Source organism: Numenius arquata, chromosome 1 (genome assembly GCF_964106895.1).
Source record: "Numenius arquata chromosome 1, bNumArq3.hap1.1, whole genome shotgun sequence".
Classification (NCBI taxonomy): Eukaryota; Metazoa; Chordata; class Aves; order Charadriiformes; family Scolopacidae; genus Numenius; species Numenius arquata.
Genome location: NC_133576.1, coordinates 97,438,874 through 97,464,168, shown reverse-complemented (window position 1 = coordinate 97,464,168; position 25,295 = coordinate 97,438,874). Strand labels below are relative to the sequence as shown.

General features: G+C 35.6%; 1 protein-coding gene across 2 annotated transcripts in view; it reads right to left on the bottom strand.

Moving 5' to 3' along the window:
• DACH1 (dachshund family transcription factor 1) overlaps positions 1 to 25,295 on the bottom strand; it is a 364,785-nt gene that overhangs the window by 118,140 nt on the left and 221,350 nt on the right. The window lies entirely within an intron of this gene.

Here is a 25,295-nt window from a genome sequence, read left to right as displayed (position 1 = left end):
AAAAAAAAAAAAGAGTACTGCCTGTTATGTCAATTAAAATTTAAACTACATTCATATTTCTTCTTGTATTGGTGAATAAATAAGCATTATAGGAAGTAACTAAAATTTTAATTTATTGAGGGCACCAACATGCCTGTATATATGCTTAGCTGACGATTCTATTTTGTTTATTCAATTTTTATTTCATATTATTAATTAAAATGTAAGGTATTGTTAATCAATTCCTGCAGTCTTCTGGCAGTGGAATGGACAAACAGCAAGGAAGAATGTGGACAAATAAATATTGAGACGAGCAATAATTCATACATTTAAGAAATACCCTTTTTCACTGTTGCAGACCTCCTCATAAAAAATACCCACAAAATTAAACAAAAGGAATTAAAGGACAATACTAAAAAATCATATAACATTATTAATTTGTGCATTTATATATAATAAAAAGTTTAAAATCTTCCATCTGACAACTTACATTATTCAAGGTGCATATTTATGTATTATGCTGAGATTGAGTATATGTACATTTACGCACACAAAGTAATCCACACACTCATTGTATGAGTTTATTTACCATATACAATCAATAAACAAAGTTTGAATATGTTAATAAATATGTATATATGCATGCATTCTCAGCAGTATTAATATACACATCAGCAATACATATAGGGCACAATTTCACCCTCCTGACTTTGAAAGTTTCTATTATTTTCACGGGAATTTCTCTTGATAAGGACTTCAGGATAACATCAGTTGAGATGTATTTAATCTATACTCAATTTCTATTTAGTATCAGGGATTACAGTGAATGTGTATTTCTGAATGTTTTTCTATATACATCTTGCTATTTAATGAACAATGGGACCTGAAAAACAATGTGCCTAATACCACCTCCTTACTTCACTAGAAATGGGATTAGAGCTTTAGTCTTGACGTTTTTTAACATCGTTTTCATGGGATGACAAAAGCACAAAAGTTGGTAGAAATCCAATTTAATTTCTCTAGATCTATTAAAAACCTGATTGTAAAAGCCGCACAACATAGTTTATAATGAAAAATACGCCATTATTGCCATGATTTTCTTTCCCCAGTTACTTCATGAAGACAGTTAAGGCTCAATATAAATTCTAACTCATTAGCTCAATACTGTCTCAATCCCAATGTAAATTGTTCAGAAGTAGGTAATGAAAATTCAGTCCAAACTCTCCTGCAATCAAACAAAGCAATTTTATGAAACAACGAAAAGAATCAATTATATGAGATACTTTTATTATTTTACAAGACATTGTTGCAACCTTTATGCAGTGTACATAGTTGAGTGGTTAATACATTATTTGAATCTCATCACCTCTGATAAGCGAACATGTTTTCCTGTATTTTGAGAACACAGAGACTCTCAAAAAACCATGAACTTACTTTCAAACACATACGTAATTGAAGGATCTAAATCTTAGCTGGAAAAATAATTTTTTCCTTCTAATTTTCTTTTTTCTAATTTTATGCTTTTTGCCACTGTGACATATATATTTCACTCATTCTGAATATTCATCTATTAAAAAATATTACCCTGGAAATGAGAGCTAAACACAAAAAGTAAGTTCATCTCACTTAATTCTATCCAACATGTAGGTCTTGATGCAGATTCAATAAAGGAAGACAGGTAGTTCCAAATGGTAATTCATCCCATGTTTAGGGCACGTGTCCATAAACTAGCAAAGCTTTTTTTCTGGTACTTAGGGCTTCATTAAAAAGCAACCACCAAAAATCTGACTACACAATGTCAAGTCCTCAGCAAGAACAAGCCCCATCTTTTTTTAATTTTTGCATCCGTTAAGAAAAGCTGAAGAGAGAACTTTGTTCTGGCAGATCCTGTGGTGGAGCACACACTGCTCTAGTTTCATGCTCAATGTGGTACTCCCTGTCCTCCTGTGGTTAATGGGAAGGCAGCAAAGGCCGGCTACACTGGCCAGTTTAGCGCAAGTGTGATTGCACTGTGATTCAGATGAAGTCAGCGCTGCCTGGTGATCGGGTAATGCCCAAATGAAATGGAGAGGGAAATACTGCAAGATACAAATGGAATGAATGGCCGCTGGGCATGCCTTCGTCTGTACAGTAACTGCAGAAGAAGCTTTTACAAACGGCTTAGACTTAGATGGCTTAAGTAAGATGAATCTGGGCCAGAATAAGTTGGTTTTTTTAGTTACAAACTCTTGTCTTCACCATAAGTTTCTTTTTTGGACATTTATGTTTTGTTCTTTATAAAAAACCGAGATAGAAAAGGCTACATTTGTAAAATGTATTTCCGACTTGGAGCAAAATTCTCTAATTTACATGTAAAGTTCTAGTATTCTTAACAAGGTCACTATCTTACAAATCCTTTAAGCTTATTGTTTTGTACTTTCCCATCAAAGCATGATGACATACATATGTCATATATATATAAATATATATATATTAGTAATTATATGAATATAAGCAAGGAAGATCTTTGCATTTTCTAGGGCTGGTGAATTCCTGATAATAAGATATTTTCTCTATGTATTATCAAGATCTTCTACAGTACAGTTAATTTCATGTTACACGCTGATGTTCGATATGGAGATGGAGTTAATTCTGCTGTGACCCTTCCTAACCTGGTCACAGAATTTTGCACAGTCAGTCATAGTTTGCCAATTATGGTACGGCTTATGTGCCTCAGAAATTAGAGCTTTTCTAAATCAGTACTCCCTTCTGCCTCAAAATTACAGTGTCTATTGTTTTAGAGTGATATCGAACCCAATAATAAATTGGAAGAGAGAAGACAAGCTTCAGAAAGCGAAGTATCGAGGCTAGTGTTTAGTCAGTGACAGATTCTTTAATACTTGTAGTCTGGCATCGTCTGTCAAGATTTGTTTACAAGGAAAATGATTCATAGACAGAATCCAATCCATAACATTAGAAACCACTTTCAAACTACAGGCTGTTGCACTCCTGAACACTTTAAGTGGACAGCCACAGATACAAATAGTCTTGGCCATTTGCTGTGTTTTTCTTATGTTAGTTAAGCGGAACAATTTTCCTCTTAGAGGAAACAGTCATTTTCATTAACGTCAAAGCGAAATAAGTGTTATTCCTTAGACACTACTCACCGTCTGCACAACTAAGTGCAAGCTACCAGTTCTGTCACTTTTTACGTTTGATTTTGATTTAATGCGTACAGTTGTTTCAAAGAGTATTAAAAATCTGTTGCCTTCTTCCTCTTCACTTGTTGCCCTGCTGGAGGCTTATGTTTTTCCAGTTTCCATCAGTGGTTGTCAAGTCTTTGTAATAGGATTAAAAGCTTGGACACCTGATATCCCTGGGTGCTGCAGTTCACCCTCATAAAAGCTGTTTGCTTTAAATTGAGAGAAAATCAGTTTTTAGTGGCATAATTAATTAAATTATGCAAAGTGTTCCAGATTCAGCATAACACTTTCTGAAGCAGCAATTGGAAGCTCTACATTGCATTCAAACTGCATTTCAATTGATGCTGCACTAGGCTGACCATAGAGTAGCATTTTCAAGGCTTTCAAGCACAAGGGATCCAATTTTGAAATGCAGATGCTTAATGCTGAGTGCTCAAACCCCATACATGTGCACTTGAATAGGCAATTTGGTAGCCAACTAGGTATTTCATGTGCGATAGTGCTGATAGGAGCACTCAAAAATTTGAAATTGAATTTCCAGATGTAAGTACACATGCTTAAAAACTGGGCTCAGATTGTCTCACATTTACTCATCACGGACAACCTGATGGAACAAAAATTACAATACATTTTCATAATTTAAAAGGCTGGCTACAGAATTCAGTGTTTTCCCCATGACTAACATTTCAGCACATATTTTCCATAATGTGAGTTACCTTCTCCCATAATCAGCGGTTACACAACAAACCATTATTTGTACAATGAAGTGGGTCTGTAAAAGCCTGATGCCTGGATTATTTGTATTCATTAGTAGCACAATTAGGTAGCTAAGGATGGTAATAATAAATGAAAACAATTCTGGACTGGAAGGTAATGCAGCCAAGAACAAGAAAATGAAGCAGAAAACTAGACTGTACAATGACAGCCTCGCAAACAAACTCTGATTTAAACGTACCATAGTCATTTTTGCAATCACATCTCTTATTTGCTTAGTCCTTTTCCTTTCTCATTCTGTCCTCAGTGAAATTCAGTTTGCCTAAATTTAGGTTCCCACAATGTGAGCAGAGCAGTTTAGTTCCCCTGCCTGTGAGAGACAGACCTATCTTTGGTCACCTGAATTTGAATCTCCTGGTTCCAGGGATGACAGTGACCCTTTTCCCAGGCTCAACTGCCTAAACACACACCACCTGAGATGGCCAAAATAATTTGAGACATGTCTCACAGGGTTGGTGAGTACAATGCAGCACTGCAGGAGGCCCCATGACTATCTGGAGATGGAGATCAGGCAGGAGACTCAAGGGTATCTAGGATAGTAGCACATTCTTGTGTCTAGGTACCTAAACCAAACCTTTCTTAATTATTAGTGGAATTTAGAAATTAAAATTAGGTTATCTGCCAGACCCTCAGGTTTCCCCTTTCCTTTCATGTGTAAAAGTTGGATATTTTATGGCATCCCAGAGAACACTTCAAGTCTGTCTTTAGGCAAGTGAATCCTAGCCCTGGCTCCGGAATGGTTTCAGGTACAATTACATACACGATCAATATCACATCACAAAAACACCAAAAGCGAGCCTGAGGTTATACTAACAACTCAAATCACTACTTTTTTTTTTTTTTTTTTTGTGTACTCCTGATCTTCTTTCAGTCCCCTAATCTTGCTGTTATCTTCTGTGTTTGCTGAAACAATTTGTATCTCAGCAACAATTACCAAACAAAGCATCAGTATCAGCTGTGTTGGCTCATTTTTCTGAAGTGGACTATTGACTATCTAGGCTATTTATGTCCACTGGAAAATATGCATAATCAGTGTGCTAAAAGTTGGTAATCTTAGCATCCTGACAGTGAGGAAACCTCTTCATAAAGCTGTCCAAATCAAATCCTGCTGCTTTAGACTTTAAATTACTGTAAATTACTTTAAATTACTGTGTGTGTGTGGGTTGTGTGTGGTGTGTTGTGTGTGTGTGGTGTGTTTGGTTTTGGTTTTTTTGTTTGTTTGTTTGTTTTTTCATTGGTTGGACTAGATGATCTTAAAGGGTCCCTTCCAACCTAGGTGATTCTGTGATTCTGTAAACGTGTGATTCCATGCTTGTATAATTCAGTTCCCTGAAATCGGCTGTAGTATTTACCTGCAATATATGGGTGTTGTGAGACTATATGAAGGACAGACATCTATAGATAAAGGCACTTTTGTCAGACCTCTATGTTACTGTTGTATCATTAAAAGCAAAACCACCGTTGCCATATGTAAACAGTATGTCTCATATTCTTGATACTTTAAAAAAAAAGTTAAAAGTATTACTACCTCTTCTGAGATCACAAAGTGATCCAGAGAGCAAGTACTATGATATAGGAAAATAATAAGTTTCCGAAGAATTCTCTGGAACACTTTGTATTCTGCTTTAGAATAGAAGTTTTAATATTTTTTCCCCTTAAAAAGCCTTGCCTTGTTGTTTTTATGGTTATATAATCATGCTTATGCTCTTAAATAGACCATGAGCAATGTGGCCTGATAATTGAAAGTTTTTATAGTTTTCTCTAACATAGTGGGCTTATGGATCTGGTATTTGCAATTCTGCTATTATCACGACAGAGCTTAAATAGGTATAGCAGCAAATTCTGAAAAAAACCCCCAACAAACAAATAAGGAATATTCTTTGATAAACATTTTTCCACAGAAATATATAAAGGAGAAGCCAATACAACCTTTGAAATCACATATGTTTTTTTTTTTGTAGACAACAGTCGCAATCTGAAAAACAGGTTTTAGCCTCAATCATGTTGACTGCTTCATTCACTGTCTTAATTTTATTGCATAGGTTTTTCTTGACAACGGCAGAGAAATGATAACTGTACTTTGCACTGTAAACCAGATTTGTACCCGCTTTACTCACCCTTTCCATATTTATGTTCTGATAAATAAAAATGTAGTACAAACTGGTACTGTCAAGAAATAAGATGGAATTCTACATGCTGAATATCAGAGCATGTGCTTAATCATGAATCAGAAAATACTGAATTTATATGAACCAATAAGTGAAATAATTTTTTTTACAGTGACAATGAATCCCATGGAATATATGTGTTCTATTTTATACTAATCCTTCATTATTTCACCAATTATTTCACCAAAAAGAGGAAAAGCTTTTTTAACATTCAATTTAATGAATAATGAAACTGTCCAACATAGGTGAATGAAACTGTCGAACACAAGTGAAAACTCAGCAACTCAGTTACAGACTGCATGGCATTTACCTAAAAATAGATTTTCCATTTGTTTCCTTTCACAAGTTCTCCTAACTTGTCCTCATTTCATGAATAACATACAGTTTATTTTATAATGTTATATGATGTTATAATAGTGCAATTTAGACATGTAAAAGTGAATTTGCAACATCATCAAGAAAAAAAAAATTAGATGCAGTTGCAGGCACTGTATTCAGGAAAGAAGTAACTGGACAACATTTTACTGTCAGGTACACCTGGGCAAATACATTAACTTCAGAACAGATTGCTAGAATTACAGCTAGTCCCTACTGCATTTTATCTCTCAACATGATGAACATCACAAATTGTTTAGTGGACATCTCGATTACACTTGCATGTGCTTGTGTATAAAAAAATCCCATTTAATAGATAATTAACATTGCTATATATATTGTCATTGTATGCAATTGTGTATATGAATATTTTCTGTATGCTTAAGGAACAGGTGAGGTAGAACATGCCTGGCTGAGTAGTATATAACTTTATGTTTAGAACATTTTCGGGGAAACACACATTTAAGTTGTTTTAGCATAAGATCCCCTGTTGCTTCAGTTTATAAAGAAAGAAGTTCTCCTCATTCCATTTTTGCTCCTTATAATCAATATAATAGGCTCAGTATAATAGGCTTCATTTTTAGTACAGTGGAAACTAAAACAGACAGATCCAGAAAATTGTCTAAGGAGAAAGACGCAGGTTTGAGCTTCTGAGTGACAGCACTGTGATTCAAGCCTATGGGCAAGTGCCCAAGCTTTGCAGAAAATATGAATTTGGAAGGGAGCTTGTGCTTAATATCTACACTGGTCTGATGTAGACAATTCCTCAGCAGGCGTGGACCATGATTTCTGACCCTTACTACCTCTAGTCTGAGTTTTACAGTGTCTAATTGTAGATTAGCAGTGCTCAAAAACAAAAAAAGCAAACCAAAGCAATACACCATATATCTATCCAGTGTTGTCCTCCCCCTTTTCTTTCTTTACTAAAGAATTATCTCAAATGACCCAAAAAGTTTTAAAAAATAATAACTTAATTACTGTTCCTTTAACTCAAAAAGAAAAACGCTGCAGATTTTCAGGACACCTAAGTACAGCTGATAGTCCTGTAATACAATAAACTAACAGAATAAAAAGTAGAGAATCCTCAGTAAATGCAGTGAAGTGCAAAACATGCACTTAGATAAAGTGCATGAAGTGAGAATCCCAAGTTTCTTAATGTCTTCTGTTAATAGAAAGATACATGCCATTAGTTTGACTGCACTCTGCCCCACCTGTTTCAGCTGTGTTAACAATACAGAAAAATAAGAATTGCAAGATACATTGGACTTGAAGCATTCAAAGCAAAAGAGAGAAGGCCTCTGTAAACTCAGTTCAGTCTATTCAGAAAAAGATCCACCAGGGATGAAAATGCAAAGCAGGGAGGTTGACATATTGCAGGTAATCACATTTATTGATGATTTAAAAAAAAAAAAAATTGCTGAACTAAAGAGGAATATTTCCATTTCCAGCACAAATGCTGTACAAACTCTTAACAGTACATGGGCTCTAAAAGGTTGCACAGATAATACTTTCTTAAAAATTATTCTTTAGATTTTTTTACTCATTGATAATTTTAGTCATTTTTTTAGAAAACAAGGCTAGCTTGTCAAAAAACAATCCTTATTAATAATCAGATTAATAACCAGTCTTAAGTAAATTTGATAGCAAGGTCTCATAGCAATTACATCCCTATGCTCTCTGGGAAAATAACCACAAGTTGGCTGCATGAAACCCCACCAGCTGCAACAAGTTGCAGACGCTCTCTGGAGCACGCAGTTGTGTTTCCCGTTCAGGGAAAAGGAGGATTTCTGTTTGCCCGGATCTTGGCTTGATGAGCAGCGTGGGGCTGGACACACCCCGCCCCGGGAACGGAGGTTTCCGAATTGGTGCAGTGTCTCTTCCACACTAGACTTCACAAACCACGACACTGCTGCAGGAAAGCCAGAAGGCTGCATGAGCTCTGAGGCTCATAGAGCCATCTCCTCTTCCTTTGGGAAGCAGGTGCTAACTCGAAGCTTCAGAAGGAATTGTCTCACTCTTGAGTTGCCTGCAGAGCTCTGATTTAGTGCTCTCATGACCATTCTGATACAGTCTATAATTTTTTGGTCTTATATAGCCTTTTTGTAAATTTGCAGCATGTAACAGGCTCACACCTCAAAGGAATCTAATAATAATTATTATAATAATAACTATTATTATTGTTATTGTTGTTGGTTTTATTAATATTAAAAATGCCCTTTTTCTAGCTTTTAGATACCAAACTTCACCACTTCAGTGTTATTTGAACACATATGTATGTATCTGTGTGTATATCTCCAACTTTATGTCACACACACATGTAAATACCTAAATGGTACAACAAATTGTCAGCTAAAAATTTACTGGAAATATCCTCTTTTCATATACTTGGATTTGTATATGGAGCATATATGCCAATCAGCTCAAAATCCAGTATACTCAGCCTAGAAAACAAAATCATACTATGAAACATACGTCCTTCATTGAGGTTTAACACATATATTATCTTGTGTTCAATGCAGACTAAGAATCATTATTACAGCTCAGCTGTTATACAGTACTTAATTATATGACAGTAACATCATTGTGCACTTAAGCCCTGAGGCTTTTTCTGTATTTCCATATCCCAAGACAGATGACCGTGCCATTCTCTTACTTAGAGAAGGAAATCTTATCTAAGAGTTCATGGATCCCGAGTCTTGTTTCTGGACTGCTGAAATTGTTCCTGCACATGATTTATTGTTTTCTCAAGATGATGATGAAAAAAATGACAACTAGTATGACTAGTAAGAGCAGTAGGAGTAATAATATGTGATAGTTAGAGCAGGTGGACAGCAGTCCTGGCCCCAAAGGGCTTACAGTGTAAAAATACTGTAAGAAACAGTACATATACACAGACAAGAGACTACAGGGAATTTCACTCAGTAACAAAATTCTATATACATATGCATATATGTTATAGTTGCTTCTCACAATTGCTGCTGTTTATGCAAAAAGGATAATTTTCTCTTTGAAATTTAGTCTACCAATATTGTCCTATCTATTTACACATGGATACCCTACTCCATTCACAACTGCTGCTGTTTTTCTGACTGGAGCCTTCCAAAATGATCAAAGGTAAAATCTTAGTGCAAAGGCAGGCAAAAGTATTAGATTGGATTAAGAGGGTAGGAATAGGAAAGTGATATATCTTAAACAGTAAATTTCTTAAATATTTTTGTCATGGGGGGGGGAACTACTTTTGAATTCATTTTGGTATTTTTGTTTCACTTTTAAAATGGAAAGACATCACTATCTTTATTTGAAACAAAATATTTATTTATCTTCATTTCCAAAGAGCTCTGGATCCTGTCATCAACAGCCATCCCTAGTGGCAAAAATTTTCACCTGCTGTGGAAGAGACAAAAAAGCCAAGCCAGTGTTTGACACTAAAGCCTATTGTCATTAAATGATAGCATGTCATGGTAATTTATTCAATATTGGCTTTAGAGTTGTCTCTTTTTCCTTTTTTCTGTAATAGTTCTAGGACAAGAAAGTTCTCCTAAGCTATTATACAAAGTTTTAGTACTCTGAACTATACCAACCCCACATGAATTTATAGTCATTCTAGTCATTTGAGTATATCAAACCAACTTGTGCAGAACACACATACCTTTTAATCGTACTTTAAACAATATGTCTAACTGTGTCTTAGACAAAATTCCAAGCAAGGGATTTACATCCAGATCCATCTTGTCTAGTAAAAATCGGGATGATAGACTACCTCTCTGGTGCAGAGAAGATATAAGCATGTCTTACTCTGGTTCCTAGCTCTATCAATCTTTCTCCATGACCAGTATTTCAGTTGGTCAGAGATGAGGGAAGATAGATAACAGAGGAGGCAATTGGTACATACATAGACAAAAAAAGTACATTTCCTTCATCGTGCCTTGACTCAATTAGTAATAATATTCTTCAGGTCAGAATTGTGGGTACAGAGTTGACAAAGCTAACTTCTGTTCCCAGGTCTCTTGCTTTCTGGACAAGTTTCCTGACTAGTGGATAACTGGTGGCTATTATGTAACAACAAGGTGGGCTAGATGCCTTCTTGATGTGTTCAGTCCTCTGCCCACCAAAAACATAAAGGTGTTGCTCCATATTAAGTCTCTCAGACTTAAGTCTCTCAGGCTTAAGCCCTACAAGCAAGGAGACGTTACCATGCGTTAGCATTTTACGTTGTCCAGCTCAGTATCTGATATTTATAGATCACCACTCTTCCTAAATTTCTCAAAGCCATAGGAAAACACCTTAGCTGGTTGTCTGGATTCCATTATGGTGGCCAGACACCTGAAAGTTGCTTGAAATTGTTCTACCATACTGGAGCCGGCAGTGCATTTTATTGCGTACAATCCATCATTACAGAGCGTTATTGACTACAGAGAAGTCGACACTGCTAATTTTTAACTACCTTGTGTCAGATGAGAAGGATCTGGATGTAAATCTTTGTCTAGTGTTTTCTTTAATGCACAATGCTAGGCGGGTTGCTGAGTGGCTTATTCTGAAAAACCGTTAGCTTCTACCATGAGCATTTTCTTGGTATAACCCAAAGAACCATGGTGCTGTGCCTTCAAGAGCAGGTGAGCATGTTATCTCATGTCCCAGTTGAAATATTAAGAACAGGTTTCAAGGCCTGCACCCTGATAAAAGTGTCAGACAAAGTAGAGTCCCAAATATCTTTTAAGGGCTGCTGGGACAGTCTGATGTTCAGGGTCTGGTATTCTGGGATTATCACTAATAAAACAAAAATGTCAGGTCATTGTAACCACTGTATCTGTCCACCTTCAGCATAAACCAATCTCCGCTTTGCCCATTACAGCACAGAGAAACCACACCAGGTTCTTCTAAATTACTGGACTGCAATACCATGTCGTTTTCTTGAATACTAAGCTCCTCTGAGAATGTTCTCATAAATGTCTTTACGTGCTTCTCAATGGGGACTAAGAGGTCTCTTCCTTTGTCAAAGACAACTAATATGCATGTGCAAAGAAAAAAATTTGGGCATAACGTGAAGTCAAACTTGTTATTACTCTTAATATAACAAAATATTAGTGAACTGATCCTTTGTAATACATGCTGCTTAAGTAAAGAAAAACAACAACATTAATTTTAGATTGAAAACTCCTTAGGCATAGACCTTGAACTAAAATATTGGACAAGGGCCAGAAGTTTTCCTGATGCTCAAGGAAAAATTATGCAAAAACTGTGCCTGCTTTTGCAAATTGTAAAAACTTTTTAATTCTGATTTAAGATTTTTGTGTCTTTAAAATGAACTTGAACATGTTTTCAAAGTTTTGTTTTTGCAAACTATCTGTCTAGTATATAGTCAATATAGATTTCTGACAAAAATAAATGTAATGACTACCGGTTTACAGTAAAGGCTGCATTTCTCACTTTTAAATCATCAAGACATAAATATACAGACAAATCATTAACAGGCAACAATTATCCTAGAAATCAAATCCTAGAAATCAAATTTGGCCTAAAGGCCAGAATAACTTAGAGTGGTATTCCTCGAAATGGAATTATAAGTAGTACCACCTGACATTTGGCACACAAATTTGGCATAGAGCTTACATGCCCTGCAAGATGTAGAATACATAATTCCACAATTATACTCCGTAACAGGAAAACATCTACAAATCATTTTTAAATATCTTTCCCTTTAAAAGATTAAGCCTGAAATTCTGTTTCCATTGAAGTCAGTGAGACTTGACTAAGGCCCAAATTTCATTCCTATTGCTTTGATGTACCAGTCTGAGCACAGCTGAGTACGAAGATACAAGTTCTAATTCAAAGTAATGCCAAGGCGTGTTACCTCCAGGGATGTACGAATGCTAAAAATTGGCTAAAAACTTTATTATCTTGTGGTTAATCTATCAAGGGATAAAATATGTTATTTAAATATGAGACATATGATAACAGAGTTTTTGTCCTCTTAAGTGATTCACTAAAAACGGAAATTTAAAAATCGAGACTGCCCTTAGTTTCCACAGGGACTTCTGTGCAGTCTTTAGGATTGATACTGTGTTAAAGTATTAGTACAATTTTTCAGGCAGATTACTCTGAACATAATGCTTTGAAAAATTTAAAAAAGAAGCACAGATAGCAAATGTCATTTCTTTCATAGCTACAAAATGCAAACTCCAAGTGTTTTAACCTAATGAATAAATGAGTTTGTCCTTTATGTATAAAATATAGTTTGTGTTTGTTGCACAAGTTTTTTAATAATAGATGAATTTTAGGTTTGCTTCAACATATTCAATAAAGTGTGATTAATTTGGTTTTTCAAAAATGCAAACTAGACATTACTATATTACTCTGCAAAATGCACAGCTTGCAACATTATTGTCTCTGTGGGATCTTAAATTGAATTGTAAAATGTGTCTTATTTCCAGTTTGATTTATGTAAGAAATTTCAGTGGATAATGCCCTTTTTGAAGTTTCAGTGCTTTCTGCAAAGAAAAAATACACAACTAAAAATCATGACATAGCTTATTATAAATCACAGCAAAGTTCTATCCTTACATAATGTTCCACTTAAAAATCATATACTGATGCCACATACTATGTTCAATTCTGTGAATTAACTTTTTTTTGAAGTTTCATATTATGACAGATTATATAACGCATTTTTGACATGTTCTGTGATTTTATTGCGATATTCTAAGTAATTACCAAATCTCTTTTTCTCTAAAAAAGCTTTCCTGTGCCCTGAGAATTAATCTATGATACCATTTAACTTGGCTTTTTGAAGTAAATATCACTAGATAAAAAGCCAGCTGGTTCTGAATAATGGGATACTTGAATGAATGTATTAGTGTTTGAAAATGAGAGTACAAATCTTTTAAAAAGATTAATTTCCATAAGAAAGATAGCTCACAGATCTACAAAAGAATAAATTCAAAACATAACAAACTGGCAGAAAGAGAGGTAGATTAAAGTAAAGGCAGCAGCACCTTGTTATTGCAGCTGTTGTATAGCAATGATTCTGTATCAATTACAACATTTGGTAGGTATGGGCAGCCTCTTCAAAGGTTTCAGTATAAAGCTTGAGCCTGGAATACACACTACACCCTACGTAATAACTTGAGTGATTAATTTTTTTTCTTAACAGGACATAACTTTTGTTCCTAACAATTGAGTCTCGGGGAAGAGTTACAAAGACGCTTCTGACTTCAATGTGAAAAGCTAACATCAGGTTTGTTTTTTATTAAAGATTTGGATATGAATTTATCTTTATCATGAAAAGAGCTTGGCTTTATCACCGCATACAAATGCTGACATCAGCATGTAAACTGACTTTTGTTGTCCTATGGACTTTATTTTCAATATCCTGTTTCAAAATATGTTTCCTTGAATGGGTCTAGGATTCTGTTCGCACAATTACTTTGACCAAATATTAATGAAAATGAAGTTTGCTGATGCCACTAAGTACCATGGGTTTGCATATAACAAATTCTAAGACTCAGGGAATTAAACCATATTGGGACAAACTTTAAAGTACATGGGTTCTTTTGTTTGTTTGTTTTCTGATGATGGGATTAATCTAGCTTCCATCGATCTACATGAAGTTTTTCACTGGTATATGTGGAAATCAGATTGATTTTAGTAGCCTATTCTGGACTACCTAGTGAAGTTTGCCGATAAACACAGTATCCTTGAAAGATGTTACAAAGCATTATATTAGTAAAGTGCAGGTAATTACATCTGCCAAATCCAAAAAACAAACTATGAGACCTTCTTCTATGGTAACAGCCACTTAGTGCTGAAAATGCTACTACCAATATAATTTAGACAACAAAAGTCAGAACTTCCAAAATAACATTCTTTTCTTGCAAAACTGCTGGAGAGAAGGTTTAGCAGGACCATGGTGACCTGTGTGTCTTGACTACAGCAGCGCAGCTGCAAGAGAGCAGCAAGTTTCTAAGCAAGTTTACTAAGCATATAAAGCACAATTGCAGACATTTCTGTCTTAGCCAAATTCAGACTGATTTTCAAGTGATCAGAAACAGGTATTCTATTCTCAATGAAAAATTTTAACTCCTTCCTCCAAAGCTTACAAGCATTAAAACAAACGAAAATATTTGAATACAGAAAGATATGTCTCTCCTGACTTGCTCTCTGTGGAAGCTGAATCATTGCTGCTGTTGAAACCTAGAACAGTGAATAACGGCCTGAGAGCAGACATGAAAGAAAGATATTTTAGATCAAGTTTCAGCTTAAAATTTTACAAAATTATAACAGTGATTACTGAAGACATAGCCTATACATAAACTGTACTATGTATATATATCTGCATATTCTTATACATACATGTAAAAGACAAGATCCAACATAATTTTTAAAGCAAAGTTACTTGGAACGTTGCAATTTTAAAAACATTTGTAGTGTTAAAGTTACAAAACATTCAGAACGGGACTACAGTACCTTGCCCTGAACTTCCATTTTGTTCTAGTATTTTTTCAGTTCAATTCAGCAATATTTTCATTTATATCTTGTTTTGTATTATATTTCTAGATTTAGTAGACATATATTATACATTTTTCGATATATGTATACTGTCGACATCACTAAAACAAAGCCTTTCTAATTCCAGTGCTTTCAAATGAACATATTTCAAGATTTCTTTTGTATTCCATATTTTGCAATTTTGGCATATCACCACAAGTGGAACAAAAGCAGATCCTGAAATGTCAACTTTTCACATGGAATGGATATTCAAGTGTTCCTAACATGCAGTGTGCTCACAGTGACTATAAATAGACAGTGGTGCAGACTACAAGTGAACGGCTTACATGAATGCTATTCAAAATACTAGTTACATAATGGCAGTGAAAGCAGAAGTTTAGGATATGGCCACACAAAGACAATAATTAGTAAATATTAGAGCTAATAATTAGTACCTGATAGTTGAGCCAAAGTAAGTTGCCGTGTTGTACGACAGAACCTGTTACCCTAAATTTCACCTATGCCAAGAACACACACCATTGTCAGCAGAACCCCATAAGGAACAAATTATTAAGCCATGATAACTCGCAGATTTTCATTCATAAGCCCACCCCGCTTGTCAGGGATTGTTAGAGAAATATTATACTGAATATGCAAACACATACAACACTTGCGTGCACTAAAAATGTCAACTAAACTCTCCATGCTTTCTGTACTATGCAGTTATATTGCAAGGCACAGAAACGCTTGCTGCCCTGCCAGATAAAGATAATGACAAACTTCAGTGAAAGAAGCACCAAGTCAAGACTAGAATTAGATCTGTGCAACAGCTGCGATGACTCATCTCGAAGATCATACTTTTCTCCATTATTTTAATTTGCTTAGTCAAATAAACTGCCAGACTCCCTTGTACATTTTGAGAACATTGCAGACCTCCACACAGGAATGAGCTTTCAGTGATTAAGAATAATTTGAACCAAGTAAATGAAACTAAAAACAAATAAGGGAAGTATTTCAAGATTAAGGCAAATGTCTATCACAATACGACTGAAAGAAGTTTATACATTACAAATAATTCATCTTAGAATTCAGTGACATTTACTATGAAAAGATGTTTCTTTTTAGTCTTTGTTAAAACTGGCTACAAAATGTTTACAGCAATTTTCTGAAAGCAACTCCAGATTCTTTTTTAATCATACTACTTCAGGAAAGCTGCTTTTAGTTAAAATATAAAAATCGTAGTTACAAGGTTTCTGCAAACATAACTGCCATTCCATTAAGGAAATGGCACAGCAAACAGTAAATAGTGGCCCCAAGGGAAATGTAAGTATTGATTTTATTACTATGTTGGTTGGATTGTATTTGCAATTGTCAACTCTAATTTTAGGCTGTGCATTAAGTATCCTCATAATAGCTTAAGGAAAAGAGCAAATATTAATTAGAACATATTGATAATGTTTTTATAAGTCTTAGATTTAGTGCTTACCAAGCACATATTTTGAAAAAATACAAACCTAGTTCTTGTCTGTAAACGTAGCTAATAAATGAATAGGCAGAAACTATAATTACATGGATTATATGATACTTTTGTGCATCAAGACATCTGCTGGATGCAATTACTTAAAATTATACCTAAAATGAAGTGCAAAGATATTTATTATTGCATATGGCTATGTTACGGCCAAGTCAGTATTCAAATACAAAATGATCAGTACATTGATAGATTGTGACTTTGATCCCAACAATTGCTTTTTGACAGCCAGATACTTATTCACCATTCAGTCTTTGAGTACAGAAACTGCAGAATGGGTTATATTTGCAGGTACTACTAAAGGTAATTCATGACCTTTTTTCCTTTTTCCTGCTAATTTAGAACAGTACTTACATAAAACCAAACTTATTAAACATTATCATTTGTTTCTGATAATATCCACATGTGTTTAACTAGCAGAAAAAACTCATGACTCACTTTGGTACTAAACTGCAGAAAGAAAATGCTAGCAGACAGATACAATTATCTAATGGAAAATAAAGATTTAACGGCTGCTTCTTCAAAGTTTTGCAATCTTCCTCTACAAAATGAAAAGATGGTAAGTATGCAGCACTGGTAATTTCAAACAATGCAAGACTGATTGGACAATTCACAGGAAAAGGATTTCCTACCCTTATGTACTTCACATTTCAGTTTACAGTGTGACTTGCACAAAAAGTACACTACAAGTGCCAGCTGATGTAGCTGCTGACACTTCAAAAAAATCTACTCCTGATAAATTTCTTGTTTAATGTGTTCGGTTTCGAAAGGCAGCTAAAAATAATTGTTTATGCCATCTACAGTGTTGTCAACTCTTGCAATTCTATCACCAGTCCTGATATCATTCATACTTCTTAAAAATCTCTGCTATGAATATGTGAGGATTTCAGCATTTCAGTTTTGAGTAAAGAAAATTAAAAAATCCCCCTGTTCCTGTAATATCCCAAATTGGGTGGATGTCGGGTGGCCAGGCGAGTGTCCCCAGCTGGGGGACACCTCCCCAGGCATGGCCAGTCCTGCCAGGGACCTGCTGCTTCTGGGGGTGCAGCTGGATGCTAAGACGGTTCGAAAGGTTTCTCTTATTTCCTGACAAGTGACAGAGGAAAGGAAGTCCTTGCTGCATTTTTCCCTGCCCTTGCCCACACTACCCGTACAACAAGGAGCACGCACAGGGGCAGATTTGCTCCAAGGGATGCAGAAAGGGCATATCTGAGGCTCAGTGGGCTCTTCTGTTCTCTCATAGCCAGAGAAAGCCAAGCTCAAAAGATACCACCAGGACTTTGCTCTCCCCCAAAGCACAGCCCCTCGCAGAGCTGGTCTGGGAGCTGGGCAAGCGAAAGCTCTCCATACACATCCTCTGCATATTATACAACCTAACAGCCTCTGCAGAAGCCTGCAGGTGAATAAATTGAAGTATGTTATGTTTGGCATGTATCAATGCACACAAATGTATAAAAGTTCAAGGACCACATTTGTTATGCATGTATTTATACCTTCCTTCCTCCCAGGGGACATCAAGATCTTAATCAAAAGCCTAACTAACACTTAGGTAGCGCAGAGCGGATTGTTCGTGAGTCACTTGATAAAAGTAAGTTTCACTATTCATACTGGTTACTAAAATTTGTAGCTACTAATTTGCTGAACTGTTATTTATATTTTGCAGCTCTATCTTCGCAAGCAAACATTTAAAGTAAACATTAAAAATAAACAAATAAAATATTAAACCTAAATTACAGGTTTTAATTTATGAGCATGTACGTTTTTCCGACAGAGTACAGAAGGGCTTCAGCAATGTGAGTACAGAATGTCTATAAGAAAAATAAAATGCAGACTTCTTAATCCTGTAAACCTGAGTGCAATGAGCCCTGGTTAAACTATTTTATTACACAGGATTTTACATTTGAAGCAAATGCAATATTCTTTTTTTGAAATATACGTATAACAATCAATATCCATACTTCCTAGACAGGCACTGGCATATGGCTGAAATGGTTTATTTCAATATTATTTCAAAACTGCTTTTTAAAATAATAGTTGTGTAAATTATGACATTACGTGGTTATTTGAAATCCTTTCTAAAGACACTTTGTTTCTGTTATTATTGTCTAACAAGACCAGCACATTGCATCATTTAACAGGCCTGAGAAGGCACGCAACAGAAAGAAAAAAAAAACCATCTCTTTAATTGCAAATCTCTTTGTGTATTAAGCAAGTAAAACCATGTAACTTCATGTTTCCTCTGAAGTGTTTAAGCAATAGTAACTGTATACTGTTCCTCAAAGGAAAATTCGCTCTGCCTGTTTCAATTATGCCAGATGTCATTACCAATATTTATTCTTGTTAAAAAGTTGAATTATAGACGGGGAATCTGTAATCTTTTTTTTCTATGCAGAACTGCATAGAATCATTTTAAGGGAGGTTATTTTTTATTTACTATAACAAAAGAAAAGGTAAGTGAATTACAGTGTTACTTGAATCTGAGAAAAAAAAAGAAACAAGCAAAGAGACCTACATTATATTTTACTGAAGTAGCATAAACAAAGTCATTGACAATGTTAAACAGGGCAAATGCTTTATTTTTAAGTAGTCAGAAATAAAAGTGTTCAGTCTCAGAGAAACCTCTATTGTGGTGATGGAGAATGCATTTCCACTAAAAGCTTCAAATCTTTCCCTTGTAGACCCTGCCAAAAGATCAGGGGTGATCTGCTGCTCACAGTCATATACAGAAATCTACATTCTACCTCTGCTAGTAAACGTTTTTGCCAGTACAAGATAGTGCTGATGAGGTTGCTAATTTTATCCCAGGGAAACTGGGATATATTCTTGCGAAGAGCCGAGATTAAAGGCAGTTGTTAAAAGTGAGGAGGTTAAAGCATTCCAAAATACACACCGCTTGACTCATAGGAATTTGGAATGCCTTACGTAAATAGCTCTAGTTGGTGACCATTTTCTATAGCTAAACAAGCTGCTTAGAAAAATGGTTCATGCTGTCTTAGAACCACTAGTAAATTAAACGACATCAAAAAGGGAGAAAAAAAAAAATGTTTACTACTTGATTAACACAAGATCCTAAAAGCAAGTTGAACAATAATCCAAAACATCCAATAATCTGTTGTATGGAGGAAAAAAATTTTGCTTATTATCATATGAAGCTCTAATCGTATCTTAGCACATAAACAGAATACTCTGAACAGAGATTTAGGTGAATATGTAGGAGTCAGAAGTGTTTGATACACAAACCTTCCAAAAGAAACTCTGAATTTCTTTTCTGTGAGTCGGTTTATCGTATCACAGATGGCAGCCCAGGAGGGGAAATGAGTTCTACAGACTCACCACCCACCGGTAGGGGAAGGGAGGGAGCAGACACTGAGGCCAGTTTTGACCCTACCCCCTAGAATACCAGACAGAATCGCTTCAAGTCACAATTTCCTTCGTACGCTGCTCCCAGGGCAGCATGCAATTATGTACTGCAACTGGCTTAGGGCAGGCTGGGTCCACAATTAGTCCCTTGACCTTGCTGAGACTAACAGTGTGAGTAAGGTGAGCATGACATCTCTCTCTCTCAAAATTCTCAATTATTTAATGCAACTAATGTAACAGTAATTTCCCTGCATCCTTAAAAAAAAAAAAAAAAATTGCTCACGATCATAAAAAGGGACTTGCCTATAAACTCAACTAAAAGGTCAAAATGATACTTTTAATTCAAAGTTTCCATAGCTTTCTCGATAAAATGAGTATGAATATAGATTGTCTCTTTATTTCTACTTTCCATTAAAAAGCATAGGATTTTCTCCTACTTTCTGTAATAGGTTTATTAGTTATAGCTCTATTACAACAATACTCAAGGAAGTTCCATTCATATCATAGACAATTATCTGTGATAAAGCTCATGGCAGAAACTGTAGATGGAATAAATGCTGACATGGGTACATTAATGCACATGCCACTCACATCGTGTCAGGTACAGCTACCCCTTAGGTTTGAAGATACAAATACTCCTTTCAGCACTTTGGCATATCTCAAGTAATTAGAAGCCATCTGCTGAAATCTTCTATGTTCAATCTCAAACAGCCATCTTGAAATGGTTGGGGCTTTATGTCACGCTGGAGGGCATACCTTTCCCTCCATGCTCAAGCTGAAAGAGGCCTCAGACAGTGAGTAAGAATGAGATCATGCGGATTAAAAAACACTGCCAGGAGTTTGACCTAGGCTCTCCAATTAATTGTCAGCGAGTTAAAACAACCCAAATTCATTGAACAAATAAATACAAATCCAAACTTCTAAATTAAAGATGAAACATGGGTCAGTTTAGGACTCAATCATAAATTAAATAATCCATAATAGCCAATTAAAATAGAATATCAGGAACAAATGAGGCAGGGAGAGACGGCTCAGTTAACCACAGAGTGAGCGGAATGCGTTTCTACTCATCTTGTAGCCAAGATGCAACATACACCTACTGCACACAACTAATGGGGACAGAAGCTGGTATCCATGGTTGCAGAGGAAAACTTTCCAGGATGACATTAAAATACCATTGCAAAGCAAAACTCCATGAAAAGTCACTCTTCTGTTCTTCCAGTCGGAGATCCACATAAGTGGGGTGGGAACCTTTCTGTATCACCTGCCTTCCACGAGTAGTAGAAAAAACTGATTGCTACTCACTATCTAAAAGGCCACTTTATGAGACAGACATAAGAAATAAAACATGCCACAGTAATATACGTTGAATGATTAAAAATACTGAGAGGTAAAACTGTTTTGACCATGTGATCAGTTCAGTGATTTCTTCTGTAAGGTGTATACAATATGATAAAGAGAGGGAGTTATTTTGATAGAATAGGAGCATACAATAAATTATAAATGGAGAAAATCCCCAATCATAAAGTTGAAGAACATTTCTGAGTGCACAATATTAATGGAGATCAAAAAGGCAACTAACCCACGTGTAATACATGAGTAGTGAGAAGTAACCTCCAGAACTTCCATGTAAATCAGTTAGTTATATAGCACACTGGGTCAAGGTTTAGTGAAGCAACTTCTCAAAACCATAAAAATCACTTATTGGAACAGCTAACTCTACAGCATGTATGATGAGAAGATGCTCTTTGGTAATCCTAAGTAATTCAAGATGTTGCTTTGGCCAGTAACTATAGTTGGCTGATCAAGAGCAATCACAACAACGTAGAGAGCTCTCATAAGACACATGTCATAGTGTGGCCCTAAAAAAACACATCATAAAGTCCCTGAACCTACTTCATTTCAAAGAGCAAAAGTGAGTCGTGCTAGTCTCATAAAGCCTAGATCCCTTTCTACACCATTTCTGCTTCTCTGAGCTGAACACTGAGAAGTGGAGTCAATGCACTGACTGGATCATGTGTGATACAGAGAACAGAGATGCTTCAGTAGTTGATCTCCGGAAGAGTTTTGATTAACAATTGAAGCATCTATATTGCAAATATCAAAGTATGGATTATTTAGTTTAATGAAAAATGAAAATATTGAAGACTATGCCAGCTATTTTTTACTTAGGATGAAACAAATTCATCACTTGCATGAAAGGACAATATGGCACAATTACTCTTTCAGCAATCCACATAGATTTTTTGTATACGATTTTGAGGATAAATTGCTCAGAAATACAGAATATTATAAAAATAATTTGGGGGATTTTGCAAACGACTACTGGGTGAAATTCAATTAAAAGAGTTTATGATTGCAAAGGACTGCCTAGTTACCAAAACTGAATACAATTATCTAGAAGTCCTTAGACCATGCAGCTTTGTGCTGATATCCTTGAGTAGAAATCCTGCAGGCACACTACTCTCCACCTGTTCAAGATAAATTTCTTAACTATACAGATCCCTACAACAGCTGCACTTCCACTTATTCAAATCACTGCAGTCATACTCCGACAGTGTTTTTGGCTGACGTAACAACAAAACCCACCTATCTATTAATCACACAGTATGTCAAATTGATGCCATATTACAATACTATTTTGTGAAGCCAGTAATGTATCTATCTTTTCTTCACAGAATGATTAATCACACATTAAAAGTGGTTTCTCTGGGTAGTGCAAATTTGCCGCTCGTGACCACAAAAATACCCAGCTAAGCCCTGCCTGAATCTCCTCCAGCTCTCCCTGTCTCTGTCCATGCTGCATCAACATAGCTTCCCACATTAAAAAAGGTCTAGCAGAACCTCTTACAATGTGAGAAACCTAAAGACACTAGAGAAGAGAGAGGTGTTAAACTCTTTTCATAACTCCTCCTATCCACCGGAGCCAACATCAGGAGCCACGGAGTTGAAGCTCACTAGCTGGAGAACATAAAAGCCAGGAAGCCCCAGGAGAAAAGCTTTCAAAAGGCAAATGGGATCCTCGTTAGGCAGTATTATTCAAAGTCCCAAAAAAGAGCACAAACACACACTCCGTGCCTCTGGAGTTTGGTCAGTAGCTTCAACCACAATAAAGGAAAAACTAAGGATCTACTAAAATTGCCTTAACTATGAAGTTCTGTAATTAAAAGTGAAATCAAATAGAGAAACGAGGAGCAGATGTTGGTTTTATTTCTCTATGTTGACTTTATTAAGGAAACATTTCCCCATTCCCCTCCCCCAAGACATCCTTTTCTTTCGTTTATTTGCTATGTTTCCTATTATTTTCTTTTCCCACTAAACAACCATAACCTTCATCAGTACAATGAAGTTATTTATGTCTAAATTCTTGTTGCACTTGGGATTTTTCTTTATGTGCTTTGTAATTGTTGTAGTTGATTTATAACTTTTATGTCTCAGATGTAAAATGGAAGTAGAATACAACCTTTTTCACTCTACTCTGATTAACACCTGTAAGAACACAAGAGATATACAAAAATAATCTATCTGTTTTTTTTTCATAAAACAACTCCTTCTCTAATTACTTTGTTTTAGAAAGCTACTGAAGATCTCCCCTGATATGAATTAAACCAGCACCCAGTGTGTGCTTTATTATCTCTTCAACAAAATGATTTATTGTTTGTAGTCTGAAAGCAAAAGAGGAGGAAAATTACATTTTCTGTACCAGTAGCAGTAGCCCTATTGCTTGCTCTATAGTATTCTTTGAAGATTACAATGACCAATATTGTAATGACAACAGAAATAGTTAACTCTAACAAAGCTGCTTACACAAAAGCAGTGACAACTGAGATCATTGTAGCCCATGATGATTTAACCTTAGATGTTAAATCTTATGTTTCTTACGTCAGCATGACCGGCTATAATGTTCAAATTTCAATTTATCTCATACCTCAGATGCCGGACATAACTAATTTTTTTAAAAAATTTTGTAAGGTTTCCAAAGAAGAAAGTTTAATTGAGATGGAACAGGCAAAAAATGCAAGAAAAAAAATGTCAAGAAGAGAAAGTTGCAAATTCTTTATGCATGCGACTAAGCTATAAATAATAAACTAATTTTGAAATTATTTATTGTATATCAGTGAGAATTTAATGCTTTGTTGTTATACATTGATTAAAAAGGCAAGACTATTAGTGCTTACAGAAGTGTTGTAAAAAGGCAAAAGAAATTTATATTAAGCTGCACGCCTAAAACCAAATGTACAAGATGCATATATATGCAGGTGCATGGCAGATAAAAAATTGGAAATTCAAAATGCTATGGTGAAAAAGAGACAGATTATTACAGTGATCGTGCTGCGAGTGCAGGAAGTAGTTTATCTTCCGAACTCACGGCACCTTTGTAGTACCACAAACCCCTTCAACATAGAGTAAAAAAGTACAGTTTCCTCCAGCAGTGAAGCCAGTAGAATATGCTGAATGGGAAAGCCAAGTACAGCTCTTTCCTGACATTCTTCAGCAGTTCCAAGGAAGCTGGATGAAAATCAGTATTAGCAGAACACAACTGCAACACATCCATGAAGTTCCAGAAGAACATTTCTGTGAAGTTGGCTGGGCTACCTCTTGTTGGGAACTATTTAAGAACTGGGATTTCTTTTGATTTGGATGAGATAATTGGAAAGCTTCTGATTCTTCATGATAAGAGAGTCAAAGAAGGGAAATGCACCACATTGTTAACAGAGATGTCGTTTGCTGGTACAAACTCGGGATGATCTGCATCATGATCAGTCATGAGTATTGCTAAAAAAATCTTTTATGCCAGGTCATAACCATCATGAATTATCTTTTTTTGCATTATAAATTGGTTCTATTTAGACAAGACTGAGGACAATGACTAAAATAACTTCAAAACAGATGAGACATCACACAATCATATAATTATCTAAAAAGTGATTATTAGTTGCACCAGTCACATCATTAATTCTGGACGTTACAGAAAGGAAAATCTTTTAAAGTAGCATTTATATATGCATACATTAAGGCAAACAAGAAATTTTGAAATATTAGCTCTCTTTTGGAAAACATCCCTTTTTACTGTCTTATTAGTGATACTATTGTTCCCTGAGAAAGGGAAACTGTGTTGCACAGGCAACTGCAAGTGCTGGAGGTCTATTCAGTTGCCTGCATATAGGAATCTGCTGTCATTTCAGGTGCCCTGTGATATCTGATGTATCCCCACGGGGCTTGCAAATATAACAGAGCACCTAGCTGCATATGATCTCTGCCATTCAGGAGTGGAAGCCAGAAGCCAAGTGGGATGCCTGAGGGCATCCCAAACGGTACAAGGTACCTGTACTGACTCAAGTTGCTGATGTCTTTCTTGCTGGAAGCACATTCATATCGGTGAATTGTCAGATAGTAGAAATCTGCTTAGCAATCTGCATAATGCTCACCCAAGAAGCCTGA